Consider the following 8,534-nt stretch of genomic DNA (forward strand, 5'->3'; position numbering starts at 1 on the left):
ATTATATCAGGATCTAGCCAAGTTTTGATCAATAAGTAGACATTAGAATTAAAATATTTTGTAACTTGTGCTAAGTATACATTAAACTTTTTGTATTCAGTGGTCTATACTAACTGAAGCATATAGGAATGGGTAGGAATAGAGATTTAATCTTGTTTAGTTCCTTTAATTAGAAGTGACTAGAGCAGCCCATTGAGAGCAAGAACTGAGCACCAGAGGAATCTTCTTCCATTATAAAGTGAATGAATTAAAATTAACATATATAAAAATCAGGCTGATTTTACCAAACATAGGAGGTTCCCCTCAGGAACTGTGGTGCTTGAAGGGCTTAAATCTAGTGAAGACAGGGCCATTTACATTTAGGATGGATGTTAAACACAACCAGGATTCACAGTCAGTAAGATGGGATCAACAGAAGTGATACATGGCACGCACCAACTACATAACAAGAGAGTATAAATAAACTAAAAATGAAGCATGGTAATTCCTGCTGAAGATACCTTTCTGTCTATGAGAGTGCCAATGTCAAGGGAACACATAACTGCCAAACATAGGCCATTCACATGCTAACTCACAGGACCACAATAGCATATGTAACCAATATGTACAGGCTTCCTGGAAAAGCATAAGCTGTGAGCTACAGATAGATTATTTGGTAGTCACAAAGTTGCTATGTGCTGTCCTAGTTGTTTTAGAACAGGTTTTGGTCCCAAGGGAGACAGAAACACATGAAAACACATTAAAAAGAGTTTATCATTAGAAAGAAGCAGGAAGTAACTCCAGCACTGACATGGGCTAGTAGGGCAGTGTGGAATAATAGACAAGACATGATCAAAATTAAACCTCACTGTATTGTTCAGTGGCTGTTTGGCATTGAGGACACTGTCAAGTCCATTTCTGATTATCTAAGAAAAAGGTGCATCTTAGATGGGGCTGTTTATTTCCTAGCAAAGAAATAGCATAAGTGTAAAACCATATGGTGTACAGTTTATTTTATATACCAGTTTCTGTTACAGCTTGGCCTGAGCAGTTTTATCACTTTAGGTTTGTATGCTGTTAGCTTGTTATTGTACTTAGATTCAACTAGAGAACTGCTACTAAGTGGTTAGTTGGTGCAAATGAGGCTGCACTATTGTCAGTGTTGTTATTACATGGAACACGGGTTAGTGCCACTCATGGGTGACTGGTAAGGGGTGCACGGGGGGTGCATGTGCCCTCCCATGAAGGGGCCAGTGCCCCTCTGATGGCCTACACTGACGCTGTTGGTAGGGCTGGTGGCTCCCCTGACAGGGCCACCACCATTTGCGGCTTCTGCAGGTACACCCCCCCAGATTCAGGAGGCACCAGTCACTCATGGTGCCACTTATGTTGCTGCCCATCCTTTTCATCAGTAGTTAATGCATGCCCTCAAAAGCTTGATTGAAACGGAGCCCAGTAATTTAGGTTTGCTGGGTTTGCCTTTCTTTTCAATCTTTTCTGGTTGCTGGGGAGGGACTGTATGTTAGGAAGGTTGGGGTCACTCTAGGATGATAGCAGGATTTGGGTATCAAAATGCCTAGATAAGAAGAATGCTGTGCTAACTATGAAAGCTCATTTTTGTTTGGCATATTTAAGAGGACACTTTCTTGCATTGTTCCACTTGGGTTTTTGTAGTGTTGGTGTCCTGGCAATGACTAGCCTAACATTATTTAATCTGGATAGGATTTGCTGAACTAACACTTTCATTTCTTTCTTACATGCAAAACCCTGATTTCTTTTTCTTTAGTATTTTTGGCTATCCTTTGGCACTAGAGCTCTCATGAATTAGCTGACAACTATATGCCATGAAGCTGTACAACATTACTATTCATATTATTTGAATTTGTGCTAAGAGTCTATGTTTGTGAGCTGGGATTCAGCCCATCAGTACATACTGGGGCATACTTGAATATATTCTTGGTTCACTTAAATTTTGTTAATGTGCAATATATTAAAAAAAATCACTTTGAATCTTACAATAGGAAATCAATTCTGTTGTTACAAAGCTTTGCTTGTCCATTTCTGGATTTTACTTCTTGGCAAGGAAATGCAGAGGAGCATAATTACAAATGACTTGTCAATTTCTGTTTACATTTTTGTTCTTTTTTATTAAAAAGATATTTCATTTAAAAGCGGGAGGCTGTTTTTTTTCTTTTTTTCCTTAAAGCACGGTGGGTGGGTGTTCTGTTCTTTTAAATGTCTCAAATGGCTAAAATATGGTTCTCAGTAAAGGCTTGAATTGTAAATGAACAGGGAGTTTCAATTCTGTTTAAATTCTTTATGACAAGATTGCCCACAAAGTTATGTTCTAAAATTGGGCTTTGATATGTACAATCTGTCATATTTGCGGGGATCTAACATTACTATAAAAGATCTGTAGTGAGGGCTAGCACTCTATGCATATCCCACATTCTCTTTCTTGCACGGTGAGCTACAAAACACTCCAGCTGGTATGCATTTCTTCAGACCTTTTTCCACTCCCAAGAATTCAGCTTTATCTTTGAAGATGAATTTCCACCCTTTTCCTTTTGCTTAATGTAGGAGGATCCCACCATTGAGAGTTACCACATGTGGGGATGTTATCTATTGCAAGTGAGCTTTAAGTGACAATACCCATAAATACCTTGCTGGCCTAGTTTTGCTTGGTTGAAATTTGATCAGTTTTTGAGTTCTACAAAGCAGCTGATTTTTAAAACCACCAGTTGTAATTGTATTTTTACAAGTTCTATAAAGATGTGTGCTATGAATTTTGTGTGATTTTTTTTCTTCTCCCCATAATTGATTTGAATGTTATGACCTTGAGAATGGGAAGTGGATTTAAATATTTTGGGATGGTTTTTATTTTTCCCTCATGCCATTGGCTTTGCATCAGGGAAAGCCATTTAAGGTAGTTTTAGCTGCCAATAACTATCCACTACTCGGTCATTACAGTGTAATTGTATCTAAAATACATTGTATAATTTGCTAATTATGATATCCAGCTGACTTCCAGAGATACTAATCAACATATGCATAACGCATTAGATGAGAACTATACAGTGGAGTGATAATTATTAAAGAAAACTGGCCCTTTTCTAGTGCCTACACACAAAACAGGCATCTTTACTTGAGCTTGGGGGTGGGGGTAGGGGGGCCATTAAATTAGAGCGGCTCTCAGAATCTGCTGTAATTAAAACACCCTCAGTGTCTCATGCATTCAGTGTCTCATGCTTCAAAATGGTAGTGGGAGTGCTTTAACTAAAGCTCGTTCAACGAGCTTTAGTTTAAGCACCCCCAGCACCATTTTGAAACATGGAGATGCTGAATACATATCACGCCAAGGCTGCTGGAGCATTCTAATTAGAAGAATTGAGTCTGCTCCGATGTGTTCTGATTTGGATGCATTGGATCATGCATCTGGCATGCGTATAGATGCTCAATGGTTTTAAAGTATTGAGAAGAGGTATCAGATTTAAAATGAATATAATGCTTTAAATGTGCCATACTCATGTAGCACTGGAAACTGTGTTCTATGTCTAGATGGCTTGAAGTTCTTCAGATTGTGAATTTTTGTGTGCATTTCTTAGTCTATACATGGCAAACATTTTTTAAAAGCAGTAGGTATATATTTTATGGGCATGAATAAGTAATAAATCTTTCAATTAGAATTATTCTACTCATGCTTACTTAGAATCATTTTATTAGGGGCAACCATTGCGATACTTACAGCAAAGCAAAGGGTAGGAGGGGATGAATTATGCTGAATGGGAGTTTTACCCATTCACAGTCTTGTTTTAAGAATTCTAGCAGCTATTGTATTGGAAAATAGTTATAGTTTTCTTTCAACTTAAGGCTTTGCCCTTGCTACATTGTTTATGTCCTGTTATGTACTTTTTCTTTCTTTTACATGTTCCAGATGTACTCTGATTTCAACTGAAGATTACAAATATCTCTCCCATTAAAATAACTTCTTCTGGTGTTGCACCATGAAGTTGGTGTTAGGAAGGATACACATTAATCTTGCCAATACGTGTCCTATTTTTAACCATTTTTTCACATTTGAGAGTTGTCATGTCAAGACAGCAAACCCTTTTTCTATTAAATTAGAGATAAAAACTGAAGCAGCTGGGCTTAAACTAGAATTTTTACACTGAATGCATGATTTCAAGCATTCCCATACCAGCTCTCCCCTTCTGTCCCACATTGTTTTTGTGTAGCCACATGCATTGCAAAAAGAGGATGCTAAGAATTTTTCCTACCCAATAACAAGTCTTTCCAGAGTACCTTGGATGTGTTACTGCACTTTGAATTAATTATCTATGTTAACATAGCTCGCTTATACATGATAAAAGTATACCATAAAAGTACTTCACTAGGACCTGAAATTGCTGATACTAGGAAAACTGCAAATATTAATACTATAGATATTATATATTTTTAAAAAATAATTTATAAATCTATACATAGATATTATTACACTTGGCTATGCCAAACAGATGTTTGTGTGCACAACATCCATTGTATATGTTCAACAATGTAATTAGACCTAGTTTATTTCCATGTGCAAATGTAGTTTTGGCATGCTCAGTCAGCATGCCAAAACTAGGCATTTTTGGCATGCTGACATTCATAGGCTGTGTTGAGGGCAGATTTCCCTTCATTTTTAAAGGATGATTTAGAATATACTGTAGTTAGAAGCTGGGAGTATTCAGTATTTTTAACTTTTTCAGGTGTTTGGAGGGAGACAGCTTGGGGCAGGGGAATTCTGCTGCATTTTTCGTTGGCACATTACATAGTTCAACTCAATATTCATAAATTACCTTTGGCTGCTGTTAGTATTTTATAGCTCAGCTTGCTAATTTATATGCCAGATATATTAAAAATGAATCATTTAGTGCCATGAGATTTGATGTTTGTCCCACATGCAACAGCTTACTGTTGAACAAAGCTGTAGGACTTTTTACTGATGCTAAACCAGCTACCTTTGATTTTGTAATAAATATGAGTCAGAAAAAGGCAGGATAGATCAGCTCGTATGCTGTCAGCTTGGCAGCAATGATCGATCATACCTTTCTGACATGGCTAGATTTGACTGCAAACCTCATACAGCTTGGCTTCTACTTTAGATCACACAAAGGCATTTGAATGATGAAAAGCAAGCTAGCTTAGAAAATACCATGCAGTGTTGTACTGGTGTCATATTGATCTAGCAATATGTGAACTGTGAAGTGTTTCAGGTTGTATCTCGTGCTAATAATTACATCTTACGATGAATCCACCTTGACCCATTTTTATTCCTTCACCCATATTTTAAACAAGAAATGGTTCTTCAAATTCCTTTCCAAAATCTTAAAAATAATCTAGTTTAAGAGCAATCTACTAGGCAGAAAATGTAAAACCTTTATCTAATGCAGACATATGTGAGTAATAAAATGCGTACTGTCCATGTTCATTCACAGTTACTACTTTTAAAAATGAAACAGCATTACCCACTGGGCAAACAGTTGTGTGGTTAGCTGAGTACTCTCTTTATTCCTGGCTTAGAGATATTTACTTCCAAAAATATAGGTATCTGAAACAAGCCTGCTCCAGATTAGCTTTGCTGTGTTGCAGTTGGGTTTTTAATAACGATGACTGCATCAAACCTTAAGTGCTTGAAATAATATTTTCTAGAGCCAAACAACTTTCTTGAACGAAAGGTGAAGGAGGAACAATGATATCAGGCTTTTCCTGTATGTATTTATGAGCAATTTATGTAATCACTGTAACACTGTCACTCATTGGAGGAATGTTCCAATGGTGGAAACTGTTATGTGTGTGCCTGTGTACAAAAGATAGACTGGTGCAATATAATGTTCTCTCTCGCATGTGTTGTAATGTAATGTCATTTGAAATGTATTTATATTCAATCTATAATGCTTTTAGTTAACTTCCTGTTGTACTGTACATGTGGTTTTGAATATATATATTAACACTATTTATGTAGTAGTGCATTTCTATGTGGGAAGCGAAAAAACTCAATAAAATATTATTTAATACAGCTTTGTTATTTAATATTATTTCTAGGACAAATCATGAATGGGTACATTGCTGATGTGCTTTTATGTACTGTCAAAGTTTCCATCCCTGATATGCAGAAACAAGAGTTGAATAGAAAACCACGTAACCACTCACCACTAAAAAATCAATTCATGTCGAATGTGTAGATCATTAGATAAAAGTCAATAACCCAGAAACACTGGAAAGCTTTGTGCACCACTGCAGCAGCACAAAGCAGGCATAAACCTAGACTGGAGTCACAGAAACCAACCAGTATGTACCGGTAAATCTGGCCCCAGACAAAGAATGATATAATTTAAATTATGTTTTAAACAGTGACCTTGTAAAGCAGTGTGTAATAAATAGTTTCTTCTTAATATCTTTGAGAGAACTTCTGTTCTCCAACATAAATGGACAGAAAAGATGAACCCTATCTTTCTCATACATGACTGGCTGAAATATAAAAATAAATGAGTCCTTCCCTCCTTTATAGCGTTAGTGATTAGATGCCCCTCTGAGGGGGTACATGTTAGCCGTCAGCAGCTTGTGATCTTTTCTCCCTTGTAAGCAGAACTGCAATTTTCAATTTATATCATTCTACTACACTGTAGAATGAATATTTGCTCTTGTCTTTCATCCATCTATATGGTTTGACTTTATAATGCAATTTGCTGGCTCCCTGCATCATCTTTACTTAAAAACCTCTAATTGACTGTGAAAAATTTTGGGACACAAAAACACCAGAATGCTTTGCAAAGTGTATATACCAGCTCTCCTGTTTTGATGCAACATTGTGCCAGAAGCATAGGCTTGTTATGTTGATCTTCAAATGAGTAGATCCAAGATGGCAGAAAGAATTTATGAGGATCTAGAAAACTGTAATACCTTTTCTATACAACTATTTATGGCTAAACATGTAACCCCCATAAGCATATGAATATTGGTACTTAGAATATGACTGGAGGCACACAAAAGTTAATTTACATATCAGGCAATAGTCATCAGAGCAGCTGTATGCATCCAGGTGCTGGCTATATTTTACATAAATAGCTGTGAGTTCACTTGTACAAATTCTGAGGCTGGCTGGAAAATGCAACCCTTAATGTACTGTACTTATTAGTCTAATATTTTTTGCAATGTTAAATAATGCAATAAGGTTTCTATCCTGCACTTGTACAATATCATATTTTTCAACACTGACATGTAATGTACGACAACCATCTGCTAACACCTCATCTCTTTCTTTTTTTCTTTCATTTCACAGTTGAAATTAAAATTGATGAAGGCAAGTACTGAACATTTCGGCTAATAAAAAGGGAACTTTTTTTACTCTAGATCAATGATTTCAATCAAAACCATGTTAGCAGTCATTGATAGTCATTACACTACCTTCACAATTGGCAGTATATGGCATCCTTGTTGGAAGACTCTGCAGGCACTGACTGGCAGTAGAGAGGACCCAGTCCACAACATGTCTGTAATCGTTTTGTAGTCAGTGGGAATGCTCACATGCTTAGAGGTAGGCAGAGGTGTAATTAGTTTGCTAGATTTTATCCACAGCTCATACTTATTAACAATAAAAGGGGATCTGTTTAGAATAGTTTTGTGATATGTTGGGAGAGCAGCATTGGAAAGCAACCTAGGCTATGTATGGTCTTTGTCAAAAAGGTGGCTTCATTTGCCAAGGCCATCAACCTGGGTTCTTTTCATGAATGCTACTTTCATCTACAGAAATTCAAACCCAATAAAAATATTTTCTGTGCATAAAATGATAGCATGAGGAAAGCAGCTGAACTATAGTTTTGCATTATATGCCCTTTCTTCCACATCAGAGGTATGTTTTAGAAGTAATATATTGTAAACATTTTAAAATAAAACATAATCCTTGAGACTGATATAAACTTTTTTTTCTTTTAACAAAAGTGGAGCTTTTGTGTGAGAGAAGAAAAGAATGATGCCGGGGAGGGGAGGAAATAACGTACAAGGAGCAATGCATAGTTCACCAATTCTGAACTACAGGCAAGAGTGAATGCATTGCACGTGGAAAATTATGCTATCAGACCTTGCAACAAAGATTGTAATGTTAACACTTTAGCTAATGGACTTATTTCCTATTTGTACTACTGTTGAAACATTCTTTTGAAGCAATGCTGCAGTAAAATCTGCAGAAAAGCTTCCTTATTCCTGGCAACCTGAATGAAACTAGACATACAATATAGAAAGCAACAGACAAATAAATTAGGGCTCAATTTTGTATCCACTGAAATTAGTGGGACATTTTCAGATTAATTCAGTGAAAACAGAATTAGGGCAAACCTTAGGATCTTAGAAAATCCTACCCCCAAATAACTTTGAGATAGATGTGAAACATTGCATCATGGAAATTTTGAAAACCATGTTACTGGTGCTTAGTGGATGCTATGGGCATATGGAATATTTAAAGAAGCTCTTGTATCAATGAAATAAGGGGTTTCTGTATTGTTGTACTCTGGTTCATT

This window comes from Alligator sinensis, unplaced genomic scaffold (genome assembly GCF_000455745.1).
Source record: "Alligator sinensis unplaced genomic scaffold, ASM45574v1 scaffold834_1, whole genome shotgun sequence".
Classification (NCBI taxonomy): domain Eukaryota; kingdom Metazoa; phylum Chordata; order Crocodylia; family Alligatoridae; genus Alligator; species Alligator sinensis.